This window comes from Callithrix jacchus, chromosome 2, assembly GCF_049354715.1.
Source record: "Callithrix jacchus isolate 240 chromosome 2, calJac240_pri, whole genome shotgun sequence".
In the NCBI taxonomy this organism is placed as follows: domain Eukaryota; kingdom Metazoa; phylum Chordata; class Mammalia; order Primates; family Cebidae; genus Callithrix; species Callithrix jacchus.
In genome coordinates, this window is record NC_133503.1 from 2,414,580 (window position 1) to 2,438,124 (window position 23,545).

The 23,545-nt window shown below is 40.3% G+C and overlaps 1 protein-coding gene and 1 pseudogene across 10 annotated transcripts in view; both read right to left on the reverse strand.

The window, feature by feature from the left end:
- The window catches only part of LOC144579788 (macrophage migration inhibitory factor pseudogene), a 37,237-nt pseudogene extending 14,548 nt beyond the window's left edge, over window positions 1–22,689 (reverse strand). Inside the window, exons 1-2 of the transcript XR_013528182.1 lie at window positions 22,509–22,689; window positions 21,180–21,311 (exon numbers count right to left, since the gene is read on the reverse strand). The product of XR_013528182.1 is annotated as a macrophage migration inhibitory factor pseudogene (transcript). The remainder of the gene's footprint in view (window positions 1–21,179; window positions 21,312–22,508) is intronic.
- ZNF736 (zinc finger protein 736) overlaps window positions 1–23,545 on the reverse strand; it is a 73,745-nt gene that overhangs the window by 8,654 nt on the left and 41,546 nt on the right. For 2 of the 9 annotated variants that reach the window (XM_078353430.1, XM_078353456.1), the window contains 3 exons: window positions 22,509–22,709; window positions 21,180–21,311; window positions 8,153–9,213 (listed from right to left, as the gene is read on the reverse strand). The exons of 1 other annotated variant lie outside the window; for it this stretch is intronic. The gene's annotated coding sequence lies outside the window, so the exon portion shown is untranslated. Of the gene's footprint in view, window positions 1–3,900; window positions 3,999–8,152; window positions 22,710–23,545 lie in introns of those variants that run through there. 6 more of the 9 variants (XM_078353433.1, XM_078353458.1, XM_078353448.1 and 3 more) reach the window with 4 other exon arrangements.

Sequence of the window (23,545 nt, forward strand, 5' to 3'; positions counted from 1 at the left end):
ATTTTTTATTTTTTTCAGTTGAACGGGTGACTCTGTCTCCCAGACATTCCAGTCACCAGTTGAAAAGGCACCTGGATTTGTGTGAGATTTTTTGTAGAGACCTGCTGAGCCAGCTGAAACAGCCACACTGGGGCTCATGGCACTTTTTCACCCAGGAATCTCTTGGCCTGGCTCCCTGTTTAAGTCCCGTTTTTGGTTTTTTTTTTTTTTTTTTTTTTTCAGTTGAATGGGTGACCCTATCTCCCAGGCATTCCAGTCACCTTTTGAAAAGGCACCGGGATCTGTGTGATTTCCCATGTGGTGACACCAATGGGTTTTGACTTTTTATCGAGTTTGCCAGTCTGTGTCTTTTGATTGGGGAGTTTAGGCCATTTACATTCAATGTTACTATTGTTATGTGTGAATTTGATCTGGCATTTTGTTACTGGCTGGTTTTCTTTCCCATTAGTTGCCTCATTTTCTTTATTGCATTTTTGGTCTTTGTCAACTGGTTTGCTTTTTTTAAAATTCTTTTTCTTTTGTTTTTATTTATTTATTTATTTTTAAAGATGGGGTTTCACCAGGCCAGGCTGGTCTTGAACTCCTGACCTCAGGTGATCTACCCACCTCAGCCTCCCAAAGTGCTAGGATTACAGGCATGAGCCACCGCACCCGGCTCTCAACTGGTTTGCTTTTGCAGTGGCTGGTACTTGTTCCTTTCTGTGCTTAGTATTTCTTTCAGGAGCGCTTGTAGGGCAGGTCTGGTGGTGGGAAAATCTCTCAATAAATGCTTGTCTGTAAAGAATTTTCTTTCTCCTTCACTTATGAAGCTTAGTTTGGCTGGATATGAGATTCTGGGTTGAAAGTTCTTTTCTTTAAGGATGTTGAATATTGGCCCCCACTCTCTTCTGGCCTGTAGGGTTTCTGCTGAGAGATCCACTGTGAGTCTGATTGGCTTCCCTTTGTGGGTGATCTGACCTTTCTCTCTAGCTGCCATTAGCACTTTTTCCTTCATTACAACCCTGGTGAATCTGAAGATTATGGGCCTTGAGGTTACGCTTCTTGAGGAATATCTTTGGGGAATTCTCTGTATTTCTTGAATTTGAAATTTGGACTGCCTTGCTAGGCTTGGGAAGTTCTCCTGGATAATATCCTGGAGCATGTTTTCCAGCTTGGATTCATTCTCCCCATCATATTCAGGTACACCGATCAAGTGTAGATTAGGTCTTTTCACATAATCCCATATTTCTTTGAGGTTTTGTTCATTTCTTTTCACTCTTTTTTCTCTTTCATTGCCTTCTCTTTTTATTTCATTGAGTTGATCTTCAATGTCTGATCCTTTCTTCTACTTGATCAATTTGGCTATTAAAACTTGTGTTTGCTTCATGTAGTTTTCATGCTGTGTTTTTCAACTCCATCAAGTCGTTTATGTTCTTCTGTAAGCTGGTTATTCCAATTAGCATTTTGTCTAACTTTTTTTCAAGGCTTTTTGTTTCTTTGCATTGAGTTTTAACATGTTTCTTTAACTCAGAAATGTTTGTTATTATCCATATTCTGAAGCCTGTTTCTGCCAATTCATTGCACTCCTTGGTGAAGTTGTGATCCTCTGTTGTCGAGGATTTGTGATCTTTTGAAGGAGAAAAGGTGTTCTGGTGTTTGATGATTTCATCTTTTTTGTGGTGGTTTTTTCCCATCTTTTTGGTTTTCTTGGCTTTGTTGTCGGGGGCTGCTTGATTGATACTATTTTTACAAAGGGATAGAGAATGATATGACTCCCAATATTGCAAGGGGTGTACAAGCCCCCCACGATATTATTTCCAATATCCAGTGAAGGAGAGGATAGTATTACTCCCAATATCACAAGGGTGTACACCCTTCAGGTGATATTGTTTCTAATATTCAGAGGGGGAAGGTGATATTTTATAACCATATATTGTTTCTAATAAGCAGGGTGGGAGAGTATATTACTCCAAATATTGCAGAGGGGTTACATCCCCCTGTGATATTGTTCCTAACATCCAGGAGGAAAGAGAATAATATTACTCTCAATATCGCAGGGGATGTACATTTCCCCATTGCTATTGTTTCTCATATTCAGGGGAAAGAGAATGATATCACTCCCAATGTCAAAGGGCTGTGCACCCCCTATGATATTGTTTTTAATATCTAGGGAAGGGCAGGCTTGTATTACTCTCAAAATCGCATGGGATGTACACACTTTCTGTGATGTTGTATCTAATATCCAGGTCAGGAGAGGATGATATTACTTCCAATATCACAAGGGGTGTATACCCCCACCTGTGATATTGTTCCTTACATCCATAGGGAGAGAAAACAATATTACTCCCAACATCACAGGAGTGTACACCCTTCTTGTGATATTGTTCCTAATATCCAGGGTGGGGAGAGGATTATATTACTCCCAATATCACAGGGGATGCACAACTTTCCTGTGATACCATTTCTAATATCTTGGGGTGGAGAAAATGATATTATTTTCAATATTGCAGGGGGTGCACACCCTTCCTGTGATAGTTTCTTACATCCAGAGGGAGAGAAAATGATATTCTTCCCAATATCACAGGGGTAAACACTATCCCTGTGATATTGTTCTTAACATTTAGAGAGGGAGATATTATTACTCCCAATATTGCATGATGCACAACCCCTGTGATACTATTTCTAATATCTGGGGGAGAAAATGATAATACTTTCAACATCACAGGGGTACACAACCCCACGCCATGATATTGTTTCTTATATGCAGGGGGAACAAAGATATTATTCTGAATATCGTAGTACACTACCCCTGTGATACTGTTTTTAATATCTGGGGACAGAGAAGATATTACTGCCAATATCACAGCAAGGGTACAGTTTCTCATATCCTGGGGGGAAGAGAATGATATTACTGCCAGTATCGCAGGGATGTACACCCCACCTGTGATATTCTTCCTAATATCTACAGCAGGATAGGATTACGTTATTCCAAATATCGCAAGGGGTGTACACCCCACCTGTGATATTCTTCCTAATATCTACGGCAGGATAGGATTACGTTACTCCAAATATCACAAGGGGTGTACACCCCACCTGTGATATTCTTCCTAATATCTACGGCAGGATAGGATTACGTTACTCCAAATATCACAAGGGGTGTACACCCCACCTGTGATATTCTTCCTAATATCTACGGCAGGATAGGATTACGTTACTCCAAATATCTCAAGGGGTGTACACCCCACCTGTGATATTCTTCCTAATATCTACGGCAGGATAGGATTACATTACTCCAAATATCGCAGGGGTGTACACCCCACCTGTAATATTCTTCCTAATATCTACGGCAGGATAGGATTCTGTTACTCCAAATATCTCAAGGTGTGTACACCCCACCTGTGATATTCTTCCTAATATCTACGGCAGGATAGGATTCTGTTACTCCAAATATCTCAAGGTGTGTACACCCCACCTGTGATATTCTTCCTAATATCTACGGCAGGATAGGATTCTGTTACTCCAAATATTGCAAGGGGTGTACACCCCACCTGTGATATTCTTCCTAATATCTACGGCAGGATAGGATTCTGTTACTCCAAATATCGCAAGGGGTGTACACCCCCATGAGATATTCTTTGTAATAACCAGGAGGGAGAGGATGATATTACTCCCAGCATTGCAGAAAGTGTGCACCCTCCCTGTGATATTGTTCCTTATATCCAGGTAGGGAGAGGATGATATTACTCCTCGTATTATAGAACCTGGGCTGTGGCGGGGGCTCATACCTGTAATCCCAGCACTTTGGGAGACGAAGATAGGGGGATCACTTGAGGTCAGGAGTTCCAGACCGGCCTGACAAATACGGAGAAACCTCATCTCTACTAAAAATACAAAAAATTAACTGAGCATGGTGGTGCATACCTGTAATCCCAGCTACTTGGGAGGCTGAAGCAGGAGAATCGCTTGAACCCAGGAGGTGGAGGTTGCAGTGAGCTGAGATCACCCCATTGCACACCAGCCTGGGCAACAAGAGTGAAACTCTCTCAGAAAACAAAAATGATTCTGACCCAACGATATGTCACAATACACATATGAGAAATAATTTAAGCAAAAGTTTTAACGCCTGGGTACTAGGCCGAGTGATGTCACACAGTCCCCTCATCTTTGAGGGTGACACCTGTATCTGTTAGCTTGGTGTGCCTGTGAGAATCAGTGTCACATCTGGGCTGGGCTATCATATGACACCCTCTACAACATCTGAGGGCTTTATACAGCATGCATGAGAGTTGCAAACTACTCTGAGGCCCACATGCTCATATGGACTTACAATCTTATATATTTCCTTAAAGCCTGGTATGATAGTCAACATCTCTCATATAGACTAAGTTCAGGAGGGAGGCCCATTTTTATGCCTGTGAGCTGGTTTGAAAAATGGGTCGCAATCGCACCGGTGGCCAGATCTACATATGAGCGTCATAATTCCATCTTTATACTCCTTTCATTTGTTAGCCTCAGTACCTCAACAGTGGACTTTGCAAATGTGGGTTGCTGACAACTTCTAATTTCACCTAGGTGTAATTGAGAGTCATAATCTTAACTTTTTGATGGGCCTTTTTATGAAACTCTGTACCACCCAGGGAATTTATACAATATGAGTTTGTGTTGTAAACTTTTGTGAGCTTTGTACAAATATGCGACCCAGGATTTTACCTATTGCCCAAAGCCTAGGGATGAGAGGCAAAATATCTTCTATTGGCCGAATCCCAACATAAGTTTGATCATCATGCCTGTGAACTAAAGTAAGGTATATGTCATAATCCCATTTGTGGGCAAAAAAATTAGAGCAAAGATTAACATCACTTAGTTGATGTGGCAAGCAAAATGTCACAATGCCATCTCTAGGCAGAACCTAGAAAGGAGGGTCACATTAACTGGGTGCTGGACCCGGCAATATGACAAAATTCCACAGGTGAAAAAACTTAGACGAGATGAGAGTCAAAACACCCACAGAATGGGCCAAAAATATGTCAAAATACTCTCTGTGGCTATGGCACAGGCAGAAGAGTAGCATCATCAGGGTGCTGGGCCCACGAGTATGCAATAATTCCCTCGTTATTGAGGACTCAGGCAGAAGAGTAACATCATCTGGCTCCAAGAGGGCAAAAAGTTTTGTAGGCTTGGTTCAGAAAAAAAGTAGAGTCACATGACCAAAACGCCGGGCTCAAAATCCTACCATTTTAAAGGCCCAGGCAGGGGAAGAGAGTCCTATCACTTAGGTCATGGTCTCAGAGATATGTCCCAATGTCCCCAGTCAGCTGGACTCGGGTAGAAAACGAGGGTTGTATCATCTACATGCTTCTTCAGGTATATGTTTTATATCACAATATAACAGATGGGCAGAAACCAGGCAGAAGAGCCGCATCACCTGGATGCTAGGTCCTGAGATATGTTGCAAGGCTCCCTTATGACAGAACCAAGGTGAAAGAGTTACATCAGCCTTGGTTACATCACACTTGTGACATTTATGTCACAGTGCTCTATATGGGTGACCAAGCATTGAGTCACATCACCTAGGTTGTAAGCCTAGAGACATGTCACAATTCCCTCCTTGAAACATAGTCCTGGCTAAAGATTACCATCACCTGTGTGCCTGGCCAAGCCATATGTCACTACCACGCCGTGTTCAAGGCCCATTCCAGAAAGGAGAGTTACAGCACCTAAGTGGTGGACACAGTGATATGTCACAATAATGTCTGTGGGCATTATCACCTGCGTGTTTGATCCAGTGAAATGTCACAATTCTTACTGAAAAAAGGGCCAAGGCAGGAGGGTCACATCACCTAGAGGTTGGCCCAGGTCAAGATTACAATTCCATATGTGAGCTGGAACCAATCTGGAGCAGCAAATCACACACGTGCTCAGCAAGATTTATATCGCCATCACACTGACAGAATATTCCAGAAATGAGATTTACAATACCAAACCTGTCCTGTTTTCATATGTGACAGTTGGCTTTATATATGTGAGATGGTGACAGCCTTTACTGTCAGCTGGGTGTGCCTACAAGAGTCACAATTTCACCATTCTGTTGGGTTCTGACACTCTCTGTACAAGACAAGGGCTTTATAAAATATCTGAGGCTCTTATAATCTTTAATTTTTTAACCAGAAGGAGATCCAAGACATCACTCGTGTTTCTAAAGCAAGTTACAAGAGTCAAAGTTAGTCTTAGTTGTGGGGTCCACATATGAGTCATTATCATGGCTTAAGCTGTGCCTAGATAGATCTCAAATTTTACTCTGTGGTAATGAAACAGGCATGACAGCCATATGACCTAAATGCCGAGGCAGAAACACTCTAATATTCTCCTCGTAGGCAAGTTTCTGGCAGAAAGGTTGCATAACTGGAAGGCTTTGCCCACATGTATGGCACAATGTCCTATGTGGCCAGTGTCCAGGCAGAAGAGGAGAGTCATATCACCTAAACGATATGCCCAGAGATATGTCAAAATCCCTCCTATTGAAAGGGCCAGCAAGGGTGTCATACCATTTCTGATTATAGTCATTTTAACTGGAGTGGTTTGGTGCTTTCTTGTTGATTTGCATTTTTCTAATAATTAATGTTGAGCATCTTTGCATGTACTTGACCACTTGTATGTCTTTTTTGGATAAATGTCACTTAAAGTCTCTTGCCTATTACTAAATTGTCATTTTTTATTGTTTGTTATACATTGTTTATCCCTTATCATATGTATATTTTGCAAATATATTTTCCCACACTGTAAATTGTCTCTTCACTCTGTTAATTTATTTTTGCTATGTAATTTTTTTTTTTAAGATTCTGGTAGTTTCACTTGTCTGCTTTTGCTTTTGTTGCCTGTGCTTTTGAGGTCTTATTTAATATTTATTTTCCTGTCCTATTTGATAATTTCTGTTTTATTGAAATAGTTTTATAAGTTTGAGTTTTATATTTAAATCTATTTATTTTTAATTAAGTTGTTTTAGTATGATAGCAGGTAGGCACCTAGCTGTATTCCTCTGCATTCAAATAATCAATTTTCTCAGCACCATTCATTTAAAATATTGTCTTGAAAAAAAAAATGTATGTTCTGTAGCATATATACACCATGGAATATTATGCAGCCATCAAAAACGATGAGTTCATGTCCTTTGTAAGGACATGGATGAAACTGGAAACCATCATTCTCAAGAAACTGACACAAGAACAGAAAATCAAACACCACATGTTCTCACTTAAAGGCAGATGTTGAACAATGAGAACACATGGACACAGGGAGGGGAGCATCACACACTGGAGTCTGTTGGGGGAAAATAGGGGAGGGACAGTGGGTGGGGAGTTGGGGAGAGAGAGCATGGGGAGAAATGCCAGATAAGATATAGGTGAAGGGAAGGAAGGCAGCAAATCACACTGCCATGTTTGTACCTATGTTCTTCACATGTACCCCAAAAACTAAAATGCGATTAAAAAAAATGTATTCTAAACAACTTAAGAATTACTTGGCTATAGGTTTATGAATTTATTACTGGGATCACTGCATACGTCAGTCTATGTGTCTGTTTTCTATGTCAGTATCAAGCAGTTTTGCTTGTTATAGCTTTGCCGCATATTTTGAAGTCAAGTAGTTTGATGCTTTCAGCTTTGTTCTTTTCTTACAGGTTTATTTTGGCTATTTGGGGTGATTTTTTGGTTCCCTCTAAATTTTAGGACTGTTGTTTCTATTTCTGTGAAAAAAGTGTTTTTGTGGACTTCACGTTGACTCTGTAGATCGACTTCAGTAGCATAGCCATTTTACCAATATTTTTTATAACTCAAGAACAAAAGTCTCTCTCAAATATTGTTTTTTAGTATTTTAATCGTTTTATAATTTACAGTGTAGAGAGTATTTGTCTGTTTAATTAAGTTTACTGCTAGACACCTTTATTTTTCATTCTAGATGCAGAACAAGTATTTGCCATATTTTAACATGCCTTTGTGCTTAAAACAACTGATATGCCATAATGCTCTCCTTGAAACATAACCCTGGGAAGAGTCCCATCAGGTGTAGATGATATGCACCTCAACACAGCTAAGGTAAAATATGACAATAGCTGGTATCACACTGAACAACAACAAAAGAAAGCTATTTACTTAAGATCGGAAACAAGACAATGATGTGTCCTTTAACCACTTTTATTCAACAGAGGACTGGAAGTCCCAGCCAGATCATTTATGCAACAGAAATATAAAGACATCCAAATAAAAAAGGAGAAAGTCAAATTATCTCTGCGTGCAGATCACATAAATGCCTCGATAAAGAAATTCAATAAAGTGGCAGAATACCAAATTAACATGCAAAAACTAGCAGGAGCATTTTTATATGCTAAGAATAAGCCATCTGAAAAAATTCAAGAAAAAATTATAACAGCTACAAAAAGTATGTCTCACTTCATTTTAAGTTCATGCTTGTGGTAAGATTTAACTTTACTTTTTTATCATTTGAACATTCAGTATTCTCCAGCCCATTTGTTAAAGAGACTGTTCTTTTCTCATTTTGAGTGATGGAGACAGGAGACAGTCCAGGGTCATGGGCAAAACTCCGCCTTCAAGTCTAAAATGGCCTGAAGGCTGAAAAACTGGACTGCTGGTTTCAGATGAAGCTCCCCCTTTCCGGTTTCTTTCTGAATAATGCCCACCTGTTCACTTGGTAAAGGAGGTGGAGCCATGGAAGTTCACACATTTCGAGCCTGGACTCTTCAGTTGCTATGTGGTGACCTGGTGTTCATTAATCTGTGAGGTAGGGGCCTGTTAACGAGTCACTTTCACTGTGCTGAGGTTTTTTTTTTTCTTTTTGTCCAATAAACTTTACTCTTGACTATTCAGTATGTCTATTAGCCTATTCATTCCTGGTCATGTGACAAGATGCTGGTTTTAGCTGAATGAAGGAGAAAGTTCTGTAACATTTCGGTGTCTAGATGTGGAGCTTGAGGAAGGGTAAAATGTAAACCAAAACATTATTTTCTCTTTTGTTTGTAAGGCTTTTCATCCCTGGACCTCTCCCGAGGGCAGAGGAAACTGTACCGCCCCACACCACAGCCTCAGGGACATATGGGATGGACAGCTGAATGGTGGCTCCTCATTCTCATCTCTGGGCTGGAAAATGTCAGGCATCCATGGTGCCTTCACCTTCACCAGCCAAGGAATCAAGTCTCATCCAACAGCAATTAAGTTTTTCTCTCTGTTGAAGAAACCCATTTGCATAAGAATAAATATTTTCTTCCCTACCCTACACATAAGCCTTTTTTAAATTTATTCTCATTCTGTCGGCCATTTACTTTTAAGCAAAAGAATTTTTTTTCTTAGAAAATGTTTTGCTGGGCTAGGACCCCAACAATCACTGCTTATGTTTTTTCGTAGAGTTTTAATTGTGAAAGTGTATTTGTGAGGTTGGTCTTGAGCTGTGGCCAGTCTGGCAGGCTTTGCATGTCATTCTCTGATTGGTAAGAAATGTTGCTGCAGACCTCCATCTTTTTAGTTTTTAGGAGCATGACCTGTAACCACATGGCAATGTGTTGTTTTGGCCTCTGCCATCTTACAATGGTGTCGTAGGTCTAATCCTGGCTTTGGGAATGAGTCCCTTCTGGTTTCGTATCAGCGCATAACCATTGCCCTTTGCTGATTCTCTTCCCCTTCACAAACTGACTTTTAATTTTTCCTCTGAGAACCTGATAAGTTATCTTTGGTAAAGTCTGAAAGCCAAAAATATTGGCTGCTTGTACTGCTAGCGTCAGGTAGTATAGAATTTAAAAGGATTTTCTTAAAGAATGCTCGACTTAATTAAAAGTGGATATCCAACTTATAGGAATATTTAAAAGACCTTTATATTATGTTTTTCTCTTCTGGGATCTTCTTTTGCTGGGAAAAGTTTTTTCTCAACCGAGTTCTTTTGCTTCGTGTTGTCTTGTCACTCTAATGTATGCATGAGAGGCCAGTAATTCAATCAGGAAATGGCAATTAAAAAAATCTTACGGCTACTGGGTTTTCTTCTGCCTGCATAATTATATAAGTGTTTTGTGTGTGGTGTCTATAAAAAATGAGCTCTAAAAAAATTACTTGGCCGGGCGCGGTGGCTCACGCCTGTAATCCCAGCACTTTGGGAGGCCAAGGCGGGTGGATCACGAGGTCAAGAGATCGAGACCGTCCTGGTCAACATGGTGAAACCCCGTCTCTACTAAAAATACAAAAATTAGCTGGGCATGGTGGCGCATGCCTGTAATCCCAGCTACTCAGGAGGCTGAGGCAGGAGAATTGCCTGAGCCCAGGAGGCGGAGGTTGCGGTGAGTGGAGATGGCACCATTGCACTCCAGCCTGGGTAACAAGAGCGAAACTCCGTCTCAAAAAAAAAAAAAAAAAAATTACTTAAAGAACGGTAAGCACTTGGATAAAATATCTTCTGAAGGGAAGATGAAAGCTGTTTTAGTTCACATAACTTTAATCTTTGAGAAATAAAAACAGCTTTAAAGATAACTGGTAAAATATGAATGTCTTCAATATATGAGTACGTGGATTAAATTATGCAGGTCAGACACTAGGTTTGCTAAATGTTTTAAGGTTACAGACTGCTTTTTGTTTGTTTTTGAGAACATTTCTACTTTGCTTCACAATTGGTAAGGCCTGAGAACATATAGAATAAACCACACCCTCAATTATGCTGAAAGGAGTCAAACCCGTGGCTGCACCTAGCACATAATTAAAACAACGTACCTGGTTTGACTTTAAAGTTAAAATTGCTAGAAGTTACCATTATAACATGTCATTGAAACCACTGGAAGTAGATTTACAGATGAGGTGTGTAAGGAGTAAAATGTGTTTTTAATAAAAGACTATAAGAAGGCATGGAAATATACATCCTTGCCTAGGGTCAAACAATTTTTTTGAATTAGATAAGATAAAGCTAAAAGTTTAATAAGTTGTGGAAGGACTGTAAAAATAAGTCTTGCCAAAGAAATTCTGTGTGTGAGCATTAATTACATTCAAAAGGGTATCATATGGCTTTTTTGTAAATTGAGCATTGAAATAAAAGCACAACAAGGTATTAAGGCACAAATCTGTTCTTTAGCAAAATTAGTAAATTATACAAGTTTTTGCCTTCTCCATTTCCGAACAATCATTTTCGTTAAATAAGTAATTTATGGTAATCTGAAACTTTATAATATCAAGTGATTTAAACCCCTAATATGTAACATTCTTCTCAAAATCAAACTAGTGACAAAATTATCTTCATTTCTGGCTTTTGGATGCTAAAGAAGACTCTTGGAGTATCCACAAAAAAGGTAAACAGAATTTTATCACGTTTAGTTACATGGAATTGCCAAAATGGTGTTCACTATTCCTTAGATACTTTGGTTAATAATACTAATACATGTTCAAAAACTACATGAACTTTCTAAAATTCTAATGTCTGAAGTATATGCTTTCAACCACAATTAAGGTTAAGTTATTGTAAACCGCAGAAATAACCAAAAATTTTTGTCAATCATGTTTCTGACTGTAACTACTCTGAACATTTTATGCACAGACAATTGCTGTCTTGTTTTGATTTTTTTCAAATAATGGCTTTTATTCAGTAATAGAACTTTAACAAGTACTCTCAAATTCAGGCTTCTGATAGCTTCTGATAGGAAAAACATACAGGGCTCATGAAGATTTAAAATGTTCATAAATATCAAACAAAGCAAGAGTTAACGGAATGGACTGGACTAACAGAAAACTGAAGTAATCGTTCTGACTTTTGCTTGTAACATGACTGATTCTTGTAATCAGATATTACCAGAGTCAAGGAAACCTATTTTGAGCTATTTACAACCTTTAATATTTGAGTAAGGCGTACTCCTGTGTACAAAATTTGGAGCATGTTTGTCTCTCTGCCTGGCTTCTCTAGAAACTGAACAACAGTTACGAGTATCCTTATCTTATGATAATACAGCTGTCTGCATCTGTGCAATAGTAATCCTTTTCTTATTTTGCAACAGAACAGTTGGAGAAGCTGGTGTTTTAGCAAGGCACCGACTGAAAAGCTATGCTTCCCTTTAAGGAGTCAAGCTCAACTTGCAGAGCCAATCTATGCCCCTTGGAAAAACTGGCTTCATACCTCATCGACACACTTGTGCAGGGTTTCTGATCTGTGGTAAGTAAAGAATAACACTTTCTGACAGGCCCAGGAGCTCCAAGTTTATCTTGGGATCATAAGAGGAGAGAATGGCCCAACTTACAAGTATCTGATGGTACAAACCCGTGGCTGGACTTGAGAAAGTCCCACCTGCAATTTCTTGTGGAACAGAGTTCCTTCAAAGCCAATGTAAAAGACCTATGTAGAAAGAATTATTCTTGCTGCACTTCATGCAAGTAGTCAGGCCATGTAAGACAAGTTTCCCTCACAAACAAGTCAGTCCTATCATGATTTGTTTTTAACAAAAAAGAAGACTGGATTGTCTCAAAACTTCCTATACATCTCATTAAATTCCAAACTCATTAGAGTTTTTGCCTTCATTTTAGACCAACCCTGCTTATTCCTGTAAACCAAGTAGCCATCTTCAACTGCAGCTCAGAATAAAAACAGATGGGTAATGTAAAAATCTAGATTAATATTCTAGTTCTGGGCAATTATCCTGCAAATTCTGCAAAGCGATGGGAATAAGGTGCCCACCCAAATCTTAGCAAGCATAACTACAGCCACTAGGTATCTAGGTGGGTCACAGACATTCTTTTCTCTCCCTGTGGAAAGAGGACCACTTCCACAGCTTCATCTTAGCATTCAGCTCATAAGAAGTCCATGCAATCCCGAGACACATTTTTGTCCCAACCCCAATTCCAAGCTTTAGTTTGAAGCCCTAGAAAATAATACTGAATCTGAGAAATCCGGAGGCAGATGATGATGAAGGTGAAAAGGCACAATGCAGGTGGGCATGACTAATTCCAGCTGATTAAGCCAAGCCTCCCATCTCATGGATAAAGACCATGGGAGTATCCATAGAATAAATGAGGTCTATTGACCTCCTAGTGACAGCAGGGGAGATAGCGCATATGTGGGTAAAAGCAGGTATTTCTGCTCCCCATCAGGCCTCCCTGTTAACATGGGTGGCACCCTGTCACAGTCACTGGGACTCGGGGATACAAGGATGGAAAGAAGAAAACATTCTTCCTTCTATCTGTCAACATAGCCTGGGTATTTGCTAGGAAGAGAAAGAAGCCAAGGATACCTGCTCCCCTCTCTCTAGGTGAGTAGCCATTCATCTTCAGTCTATATCCCTTTCAAATGCATTCTGAACTCTTGGGACTTGTTTGAAAAAAATGCTTTTTTCCTTTTTTCTCCTCTGTTCTCTCTCTACAGATAGCTGATCATGTCTCCATACTATAAGATACTCCCCTTGGATGCATCCTCCAAGGTTGGAAGAGTTAATTTCCCAACCTTAGGCTGGTTGGCTTAGGATTGAACTCAGAGGAGAAGAACCCGGAAGGCCAATGTGCTGGCAAAAGGATAAAAGTTGCTGTTGCTGTTTTTATACCAATTGTGCTTTCGGCCTCCCTCTCCCTATGCACACGGGTAAAATGCCTTGGAACTTTTGAGCTGTCCTTGCTACCTTCCCCTTGTTTCGTTTTAATACATATTTTTTAATAACCCGTTTGATTCTTCTTACTTTCAAGCTACCGAACTTCAAACAGTCACACAACCAGAGCCTCGGACAGTGGCCCCTTAGGGAGATCTGACTGCCGTTTTTCCAAAAGTGTCCCGTCAGCAAGAGGCATGTAAAAGTAGGTTTGGTTCTCATCCTTATCCTTACAGCAGTTAGATGTGCTTCTTTACAGGGGGAAATAACAGAGTGAGGCAACAGCTAAGGGTCCTGGGCGAAACCCCGCCTTCAAGTCTTAAACAGCCTGAAGGCTGAAAAATCAGACTGCTGGTCCCCCATGAAGTCTGCCTTTTCCCATCTGATTCTGAACAATGTGCACCTGAAAACTGGGGGAAGGGCGTGGAGCCATGGCCTGGCCTCTTCAGTTCCTTTGAGATGCTCTGTTATCAGTCTGGGAGGTGGGGGCCTGTAAACAGGACTCCAACTCACTTTGCTGAGATTTTTTTTAATTGAATCAACTCTACTCATTCTACAGAGTGTCCCTGAGCCTCATCTTTCTAGTCATGTGAAAAGAACCCAATTTTGCTGAAGAGAAAGCTCTGCAACGTGAGCATTTGGAACCCTCGTTTAAGCTGAGTATATGCATGTGGGTTTCTTTCTGGTTCCTCTTATCTGTTTGAACATTTATTTTTGTCTTTATACTAGCATCTCACTGTTTTGATTACTGTAACTTTGCAACATGTTTTGAGATAAAAATGATAGCTCTGGGGTTCCCCCCCCCCCACACCAGGTTGTTTGGCTACTTGTGGTTTTCGAGTGTTTATAAAAATCATAGGGCAGTATTTGGTGCCTCACTTCTGTAATCCCAGAACTTTGGGAAGTGGATTGCTTGAGCACAGAAGTTAGAGACCAGCCTGGGCAATATGGTGAAACCCGTATCTACAAAAAATATAAAAACTTGCTGAGTATGGTGGCATAGACCTGCAGTTCCATCTACTTGGGAGTTTGAGGTGGGAGGATCAACTAACTGAGCTTGAAAGGTCAAAGCTACAGTGAGCCATAATTATGACACTGTACTCCAGCCTGGGTGACACAGCTAAATATTAACTCAAACATTTAGCATATTTTAGTACTGCTGCAAAAAGTACCATTGGCTTTTTTAAAGAGATTCTGGGCCGGGTACGGTGGCTCAAGCCTGTCATCCCAGCACTTTGGGAGGCTGAGGCGGGTGGATCACGAGGTCAAGAGATCGAGACCATCCTGGTCAACATGGTGAAACCCCGTCTCTACTAAAAATACAAAAAATTAGCTGGGCGTGGTGGCGTGTGCCTGTAATCCCAGCTACTCAGGAGGCTGAGGCAGGAGAATTGCCTGAACCCGGGAGACGGAGGTTGTGGTGAGCCGAGATCGTGCCATTGCACTCCAGCCTGGGTAACAAGAGCGAAACTCCGTCTCAAAAAAATAAAAAAAGAGATCTCATTGATCTGTAGATCATTTTTAATACCATTAACATCTAAAGAATCTGTCCAGTTGTCACATATAAGCAGAAATGCTAGTTTTCTTCTGGTTTTTAACTTATATTTTATTGTAGTCAGAAATACTTTTGTGAATACCATCTGTTTATGCTAAAACTTGCAACCTAGCTTAGTAATTTGCCTATCTTAGAGAAAGTGCCATATGTAAGCTGGGCACAGTGGCTCACACCTGCAATCCCAGCACTTTGGGAGGCTGAGGCAGGCAGATCACGAGGTCTAGAAATTGAGACTGACCATCCTGGCCAACATGGTGAAACCACATCTCCACAAAAAAAGAAAACATGCCATATGTAATTACAAATATTATCTATTATGCTATTGCTGGATGAAATGTTTTGTAGATTACCCTTTTATTTCTCTGTATATTTGTCATTCTTTTTAATTTGCACTCATTTTTTTATTAATTTCTAGTTTTTCTTATTAAATTCTCATGTCAAATGTTCCCCAATTTGTATTTTGTTTGTAACATTTTTTTCATTCATATCCCTTCATATTTTTTCTCCACTTTTATTTTCTCCTTATTCTTAAAATTTTAACTTACTTTATTGTAAATTATTTTCTCTTAATTCTACTGTATTATCTGATATTAATTACATTTCTCCTTGTTTTCTATTTTGTTTATCCTTATTTTTCAATTTAAGTTTATTTTTAAATTTTATTTTTTTTACTTTATTTTTCTATATATTGTTTTGGAAAACAGAAGAGATGAGCTATTTTAAACTGGCCCGGCCATAGTGATCAAGACTCCTGTTTGTTGAGGCTCTCTGGCAGCCACTCTAACTCAGGGAGTCTCCAATCCAGGGTATTGTCAGGGCCTCCTAGCAGGACTGCTAAGATTACAGGCCCATCTAGAATTCAGCGTCCTGGGCCATTTCTGCTGCTTTCAGAAGGCCCCTGCAAGCCTCTGTGTTGCTAGGCCAAGGTCCTGACTGCCTTTTTGTATCCCGATGGATTCCCCACACATAATCCAGGACGCCGACTCTTCTTTCCCAGGGCAAACTCCACAGCCACTTCACTCCATCAGGGCATGTCTGGACCACATGTCCTTTTGTTGTTGAAACAGAAAAAATACTCGTTTTTGACAGTATCTTGCTGTGTCACCTAGGCTGCAGTGCAATGGCACAGAATCAGCTCAGTGCAACCTCTGGCTCCTGGTTCAAGTGGTTCTCCTGCCTCAGCCTCCCAAGTAGCTGGAATTACAGGTACCCACCACCACGTGCAGCTTTTTTCCCTCCATTTTTAGTAGGGTTTCACCATGTTGTCCAGGCTGGTTTTGAATTCCTGACCTCAAGCGATCCGCCTGCCTCAGTCTTCCAAAGTGCTGGGATTACAGGTGTGAGCCACCATGTGAGGCCAAAAAGTATGTATGTTTTCAAGCTTGACATATAATTGTAAAAGTATCAGTTTTATGGGTAGATATACACGCAAATATGTGCAAAAACGCTAATGATGTGGGATGAACATTTCTCCACTTTGTTTAATGATTTCATGGAGTTGCTATTTTCCTTTTCTAGTCTTTATCAAGTTCAATGGGAAAATCCTCAGTGAAGACAACTCAGTATGATAGACAAAATGTTGTGCAATCAATCATTAATAGATACAAGGTGAAACCACTTCGGATTTTAACTTGGAGTTCTCACAGCCAGGATTAAAAACTCTTGGTGGTAAACTCACACGAGGAGGAGCTACAGCACGCTGTCCTCTTCCGCACATTTGTCTACCACCACAGTTGTTTGAACTTGCTGAGGGAAAAACTGGGAAATTGTTTTCCTCAGACCTACTCATAGCCCTTTCATAGGTTTTCTGGTTGTGTGTTGTCCAGTTTGCTTAGAAGCTCACGATCACGGAGGTCATATTTGTCAAGAGAAAGCAAGCACCAGGATTAAGTGAAGATGTTTACCTCCCAGGGCCCATGGTTTCTGCAGAGGCAGGATGGAGCTCAAAACCTATTACTGAAGCCGGAAAGCGATGACAGAAGTTGAGGGCTGCACACAGGAGAATGCTACCTTTTGCTTTCCAAGTGGTCACTGCCTATTCTGGCATTCATCTTGCTTCTGAAAACAATGTATTTCTTGTTCATCTTTTTTAGTATTTCATTGATTTTACATCTAAGGAAGAGGCCTGGATGAAGAGTGGTAAAGAGAACAACTGTATCTTTCTATAGCTAATGCCTTGGTGAGTTTTGAAGCATACTGAGCAGAACCTGAAATCCTTCCTCACTATGAGGTAAGTTGTGTCAAATTCAATTTCCAAGAAAATGGTACCAGGTTAAAGATGTCAAAAACAGACTAAGATCCAGTGAATGAGATAGTGAGTTCTACTGGGAACTGACATAGAGTAGAGAAAGTCCAGTGTCAGTGGGGTTAGCAGGACAACCACGTCCACTTGCAAAAAGCATGCAGTTTGTATAGCATTTAATTTAGCACTTGTTTTCTGAACCTTTCACCTGTCGGCCTTCCTTTAACAATCCCGTGTGGCCTGTGTCCCGTACCACAGAATGGGACAGACCGGGATCTCAGATATTGCCCACAGAAAAAGAATAACCTCCAGGTTGGCCACTACTAGATTGTTTTAGCTTGGAAGTGGAGGTTCTTCCTGGAACAGTAGATTTTAAAAGGTTTTGCTTTTTCTTGAATTGTTGACAGTCTATCTAAAGGGCCTGATATGTGTGCCCATTGCTGGTACAGTGGTCTTGGGTAATGAGATGGCTTCTTAGTTGGTAGGGCCTGTTCCTGTTCCAGGTGTGACTGGGTGTGTACAGGCTGCTGAGATGCCCGTTCTCCAGATTTTCACTGGACCATGATATCCTGGGACCCCAGGTTCACTATTTTCCAAGGTGGAACATGCAGAACCACACCCTGAAATTGTGGTTCAAGGTGACCAGGCTGCCCTTTAAAAGACAGAACTGCCAGGTCTGTGTCTTATTTTCCTTGTCATTTTAACATATCTTTTGGCATGGAGACCAGAGAAGACTCTGAGTATGACAGCCCTCCACCTAGAACTGGTATTATTTAGACATAACTCTTAAGTGTCAAGGTAGGTTGAGAAAGCTCTCGTCCTGGCACCACCTGAGTAGACTAGAGCATTGTGACCCTTAATGCTTGGCTCAGGCAGTCTTCAGAGGAATCTCAAAAACCACAGGATGTGTGGGCTAGAGAAAGAGCTGGCACAAATGACAAGCTGCAGGTGAAATAATTTGAGGCAGGAAGAGAATGGGGCCTGCTTGGGACAGTACACACACTGCCTGGCTGCAGCTGAACAGTCAAGTCCGTTCTCTAATTTGGACCTTGTGCCATGGAATTAACTGGCCCACTTCAGCTCTGCTTGGGTGCTGAAGTCTCGTTCTAGAACCAAATGTGCATTCTGGATTCTGGAATTCCAGCTGGGTTTCACAGGCCAGTGGAGTGAGGAGACGCAGGTGGGCCCACCAAAGTGATTGTGGGTGGGGTTCCCACACAAGACTGGTTGCTTCTGTGCCTACACTCTCAAGAGAGGGATCTTCCACAAGGCAAGCTCAGGGAGGTCTGAGGCTTATGGAAGCCAGTGAAGAAAAAGGTGATGCTTAAGGCCAGTGCTTTGCCCTTCTTGGCTTGGGGCTCTGGGGGCTCAATTTGCTCACAAAAAGAAAAAAAAATGGGCCATGGAAGCCCTTCAGTGACGGCTCACCCCACTTTTACCAGGCTACTGTACAGCACCCACCCTGCAGCTCCAGGTACAAGCCTGTGCTTCAAAAGGCTGGGGATCTCTGGACTGAGTTCAGGGTCCTGAGAGGGTTCACCCCTCAGGGACTCTTCATTCCTACCCCTCTGTGTCCATCTGACAGCTCAGCCTGTCTGCTGTAAGCCACTCTTACTGCTTCCTCTTGCCAAGCCCATGTCTCTCCAGGTTGGCTAGGGGTACATGCTCACTGAAGCCCTGGTGTCCTGTCCATCCTTCCTCCAGTGCAAAGCCTCAGGCAGGGGCCACTCAGGTCTCCTCCTAGAATGTGATCTCAGGAGGTTACAGCAGCACATTCTGCTCTAACTTATTAACTATTCATCAGTAACTTAATGTGCCAAGATGGGCTTGGGCCTTGACTCTCTTGATCTCCTTCCTCTAGTGGGGCTGCATTGGGGGAGGGGGGTGCCATCTGCTTTCTTTGTAAAAAAGATAGCAGGTGAGGCAGGACTCAAGGGCGAGGGACAGGACAGAGCAACTAGGCTGGCCTCCCCCAAGAACCAGTGGACCCCTGCCGGCAGGAGGGCTCACTGAAACTCCAGGACCACTTTTTAGGATGGCGCCCATAGCCCCTTCCTGGACTTCCAAGAAGAGCCTGCTCTTTCTGCAACCTGCACCACAGTCTTGTGCTTCATTTCCATTAGATGTTCTCCTGAAATACATAGGGAACCCAGGCCTGTGCTGGAGTCTAAGTGGCAAAATCATAAGAGTCTCAAGAAGACAGGTAATGGTATTTTCTGCACATTACTATTACAGGGTTCCTTTTGCCCAAAATAGTGTAAAAACAATTAAGATTTTTATGCTTTATATCATTTTAATTAGGGCATCATACAAACCATTTGTTTTCATGCCAATCATTAAATTTCATTTTGTTCTTTGTTCAAATTGTTACCTGTTTTAGAGGCAAAATCTTAAAAGATACATATGTGACACAAATATTAACAAATGAAAGTAATCTATTTCAAATGTAATTAAATTTCTTAGTAAGTAAACTTAGTTTATATTACTTGTAGGAATTATTTTACATCTTATCCTCAATCTTAAAAAAATTTAGCTAGGTACGCAATTCAAATTTGACAGAATTTTCAAATAGGCAACTTAAAAACCTTGTACTGGACATGTTGGGTAATGTAATTCTCAAGTATCTTAGAGATCAACACAATTGATGTTCACAGTATCTATGAACAAGACATTATGAACATGCTTTTATAGTTGCCAAAAGTTTAGGAGAAAAAATAAATATACTGGCTGAATTACCTATAAAAACTAAAACATTGATTTTCCTGTTTATCTTTAAGTGTTTGATATTGAACAGATTTTAAGGCATTCAGAATCTGCTTCACTATAGAAATAAGGCCAAACAGTTCTTGTGAATCACTAAGAATATACAGAACAAGCCTATCATTTATATTTTTAATATCTGCTGATTTATAGTCCAAAAAAATACAAATCTTACTGGGTTTTACTACTGGCAGAAGCCGGGTATTCTTAAGGCCTGATGTAACATACCACTCTTTACATATCACCCAAGTACCCAAAATCTACCCAGAATTGAAGGCTGATCCTGCCAGTTCCTAAGAATCCAGTCTTGACACACACCAAATTTTTGTTTAGGCTTGTTTCCCACCTACCTTCCAGTAATGTCTGCCACAGCTACACTTCTGAGAGCCCAGGACAACAGGCAGAAATAAAATCTCCTTGGGTTATAACAAATGATTGATTGGTTTTGTTCTTCCATATCACCCAGCTTTTCTAACCTCAGAGACAGTATAGAAGTTGAAGATGGGCTGTGTCAGTATCTAGAATCAAGGCTGGGTGCAGTGGCTTATGTCTGTATTTCTAGCAATTTGGAAGGCCAAGGTGGGTGGGATCACAAGGTTCGGAGATCAAGACCATCCCAGCCAACACAGTGCAACCCTGTCTCTACTAAAAATACAAAAATTAGCTGGGTGTGGTGGCAGGCACCTGAAGTCTGCTGAGGCAGGAGAATTGCTTGAACCTAGGAGGCGGAGGTTGCAGTAAGCCAAGATTGTGTCACTGCACTCCAGCCTAGGTGACAGAGATTCCATCTACAAAACAAAAATCTAGAAAATGGCTTGATAATTCTGTCTAAGCCAGAATATAGAGCAGGAAGACTAAAACCACATTTTGTTACTCTAAATTAAAAGAGTTCAAGGAATTTTACATTTCGGTATCTGTGGTGCGCTCTCTTAACGTGTCAGCAATTCCAGGTTTCACAGCACAGCCTTGCTCTCTACCTGTCTCAGTACATGTTTAATTGTAGAAAAACAATCTGAAAATTTTACAAGGTTTCCACTTACTCTTGCTGGAATGTTCATCTCTTCGTCTGGTTTCAATTGTGAGAGTTAACTATGCAGCACAGGTACAGTTATGCTCTCTTCATATGCAGAATTAATTTCATTTCTTTACCATAGGTATTTTCAATTTTTCACCTGAGACCACAGATTAATTTCAAAAACAGTATTTCTAATTATGTAGCTTCTATTACATAGCTAATACTGTCTCTGTTTACTTCATATATATGCCAAGAAGAACTAATGACTTTTGAAACATTCAACTGTTTACTTGAATAAATTGATCTAATAAATTTAATAGACTCAATTATGTCAATTTTATAAACAACTAAATGAAAATTGGATTAAACAGCATTCTCTAATAAACAGCATTCTCTAATTGAAAATATAAAACATACAATATAACATGCACTGAAATTATTCAAGTGTGAAAATTATTTTGTGAATATCATTAAACTTTATCACTTTCATAATCTGAGGGATTATACAAAATGTTTTATAAAATTAGACAAAAAAAATTATATGTCTATGGTGAGAAAAAGGCAACAACAAAAAAGAGAATCTGCACAAGATGACTCTAAGCCAGGAGCAATAACATTTCAGTTAAATGAACTTAATAGATTTGCTTTCAAAATATCTGAAGTGTCTGGTTTGCTGCTAAGTTATTAACACTTGTAAAATTATGTTTTATGCTAATATTTTTTTCTTCTCAAAGTAGGCACACAACTATAAACAAACATGATTGCCTTCTATATCAATCTGTTACACCTAAAGTTTACTTTACAGTGATATATCTGTTATTTAAATCCATGTAAATCAAAACTAAAAATCTGTCTGTGTTTAGGAGACAAGTTATATGTTCAACAAAAAAAGATAAAATTTTCTAAACGGGTGTTCAGAACTCAGAAACACACAGCTCCATTTTACTCATATAATCTTCATTACAACCATCATAATCACCTGTAGTTACAAGAAACACAAAAATGTAAGTTGTAGAAACCATATTTCCAAATTATTTTAAGTAAAAGACCACTGACGAATCAGGAGAGAGGTTATTCCACTGTCACCCAATAGTATATTGTTACCATCTGTTATCTACAATCTTGGGTAAGTTGGGATAAGTTAACATCAGTGGCAAGGTACACATTCAATGCAAAATAGTGTTAACACAATAATAATTTTAGTTTATGAAAAATTAAATTCACACATTGATTAAAAAGGCATTTGGAACTTCACTGTATTTTAGTTACCTTAATTTGCAAATGGTAAAGCAAATTTCCTTCTAAAATTCAAATTGTTTCTCTTACTATGCAGAATATTATCCTGATCACTTACCACACTCCTATCATCCTCACTTATGATACTGCAGTAAACCAACCACTAAGTGGCCTTTCCACTTATAATTTCTTCATGTATCTTAGATTTCAGTTTTCTTACTCTTCCATGGAAAGGTATACAACTTTGTCCATTTAATCTAGAAGAACCTCTCATTAACTCTGATGCGGCAACCATTGACCATATTCTTTCACATAAATTCTAGAAATGAAGACATAGCATTAAATGTAAGAGTTAAATTACATCAATATTTGCTTTTAAAAATGTATTAAATTCTTTTAATATAAAAAGTAGGTTCCTTTTACAAGAAAGTGATCAAAATTGCTGACTAGAAGCAGCTAGACTAGTTCTCATAGAGAGGAATGCAAGGTGTGCATAAATACAGCACCTTGAACTAAAACATCCAGGTACTTGCATTTGGACTAATCAAGGAAACAACTTAACTTATGGAGAGTAGAGTAAAGCAAGGCAGAACGATGGGCCACCTGGGAACATGGAACCAATAGAACCTCCCCACCCAGTAAAGTAGAGAGTGCATGTGTGACCTTGGGAACCCATAATTCTCCCACAGATCTTTGCAACCCTCAAGTGAGGAGATACCCTCATGAACCCACTTCACCAAGGCCTTCAGTTTAACACACAGAACTTCATGGAGTCTCAGCAAAGAAGCTGCTCAGGCCTGTGCAGAGATTCAAGAGCCTTAGATACTCTGGCTTCCCAGAAAAAGTAGCTGCAACTCCAACAAAGCAGGTTACATCCCTGTACATATCCATAGGAAAGAGGTGGGAACCAGAGGTCTGAGCAGTGACGGTCTGTGGGACCCACTTCCACAGTGAACTACTGGCTCAGAATTCCAGTCAACCATTGGTAGCAGCACTGCACCTCCCTGAAATGGAACTGCCAAAAACAGAAGTGGGCCACCCATCTTTGCTGCTTGGGCAACTTAGCCATTCCAGCCTTCAGGCTTTAAAGAGCCCAAGCTGGGGGCAGAAAGGGATCTCCCAGCACAGTACAGGTGCTCTAAAAAGACATGACCA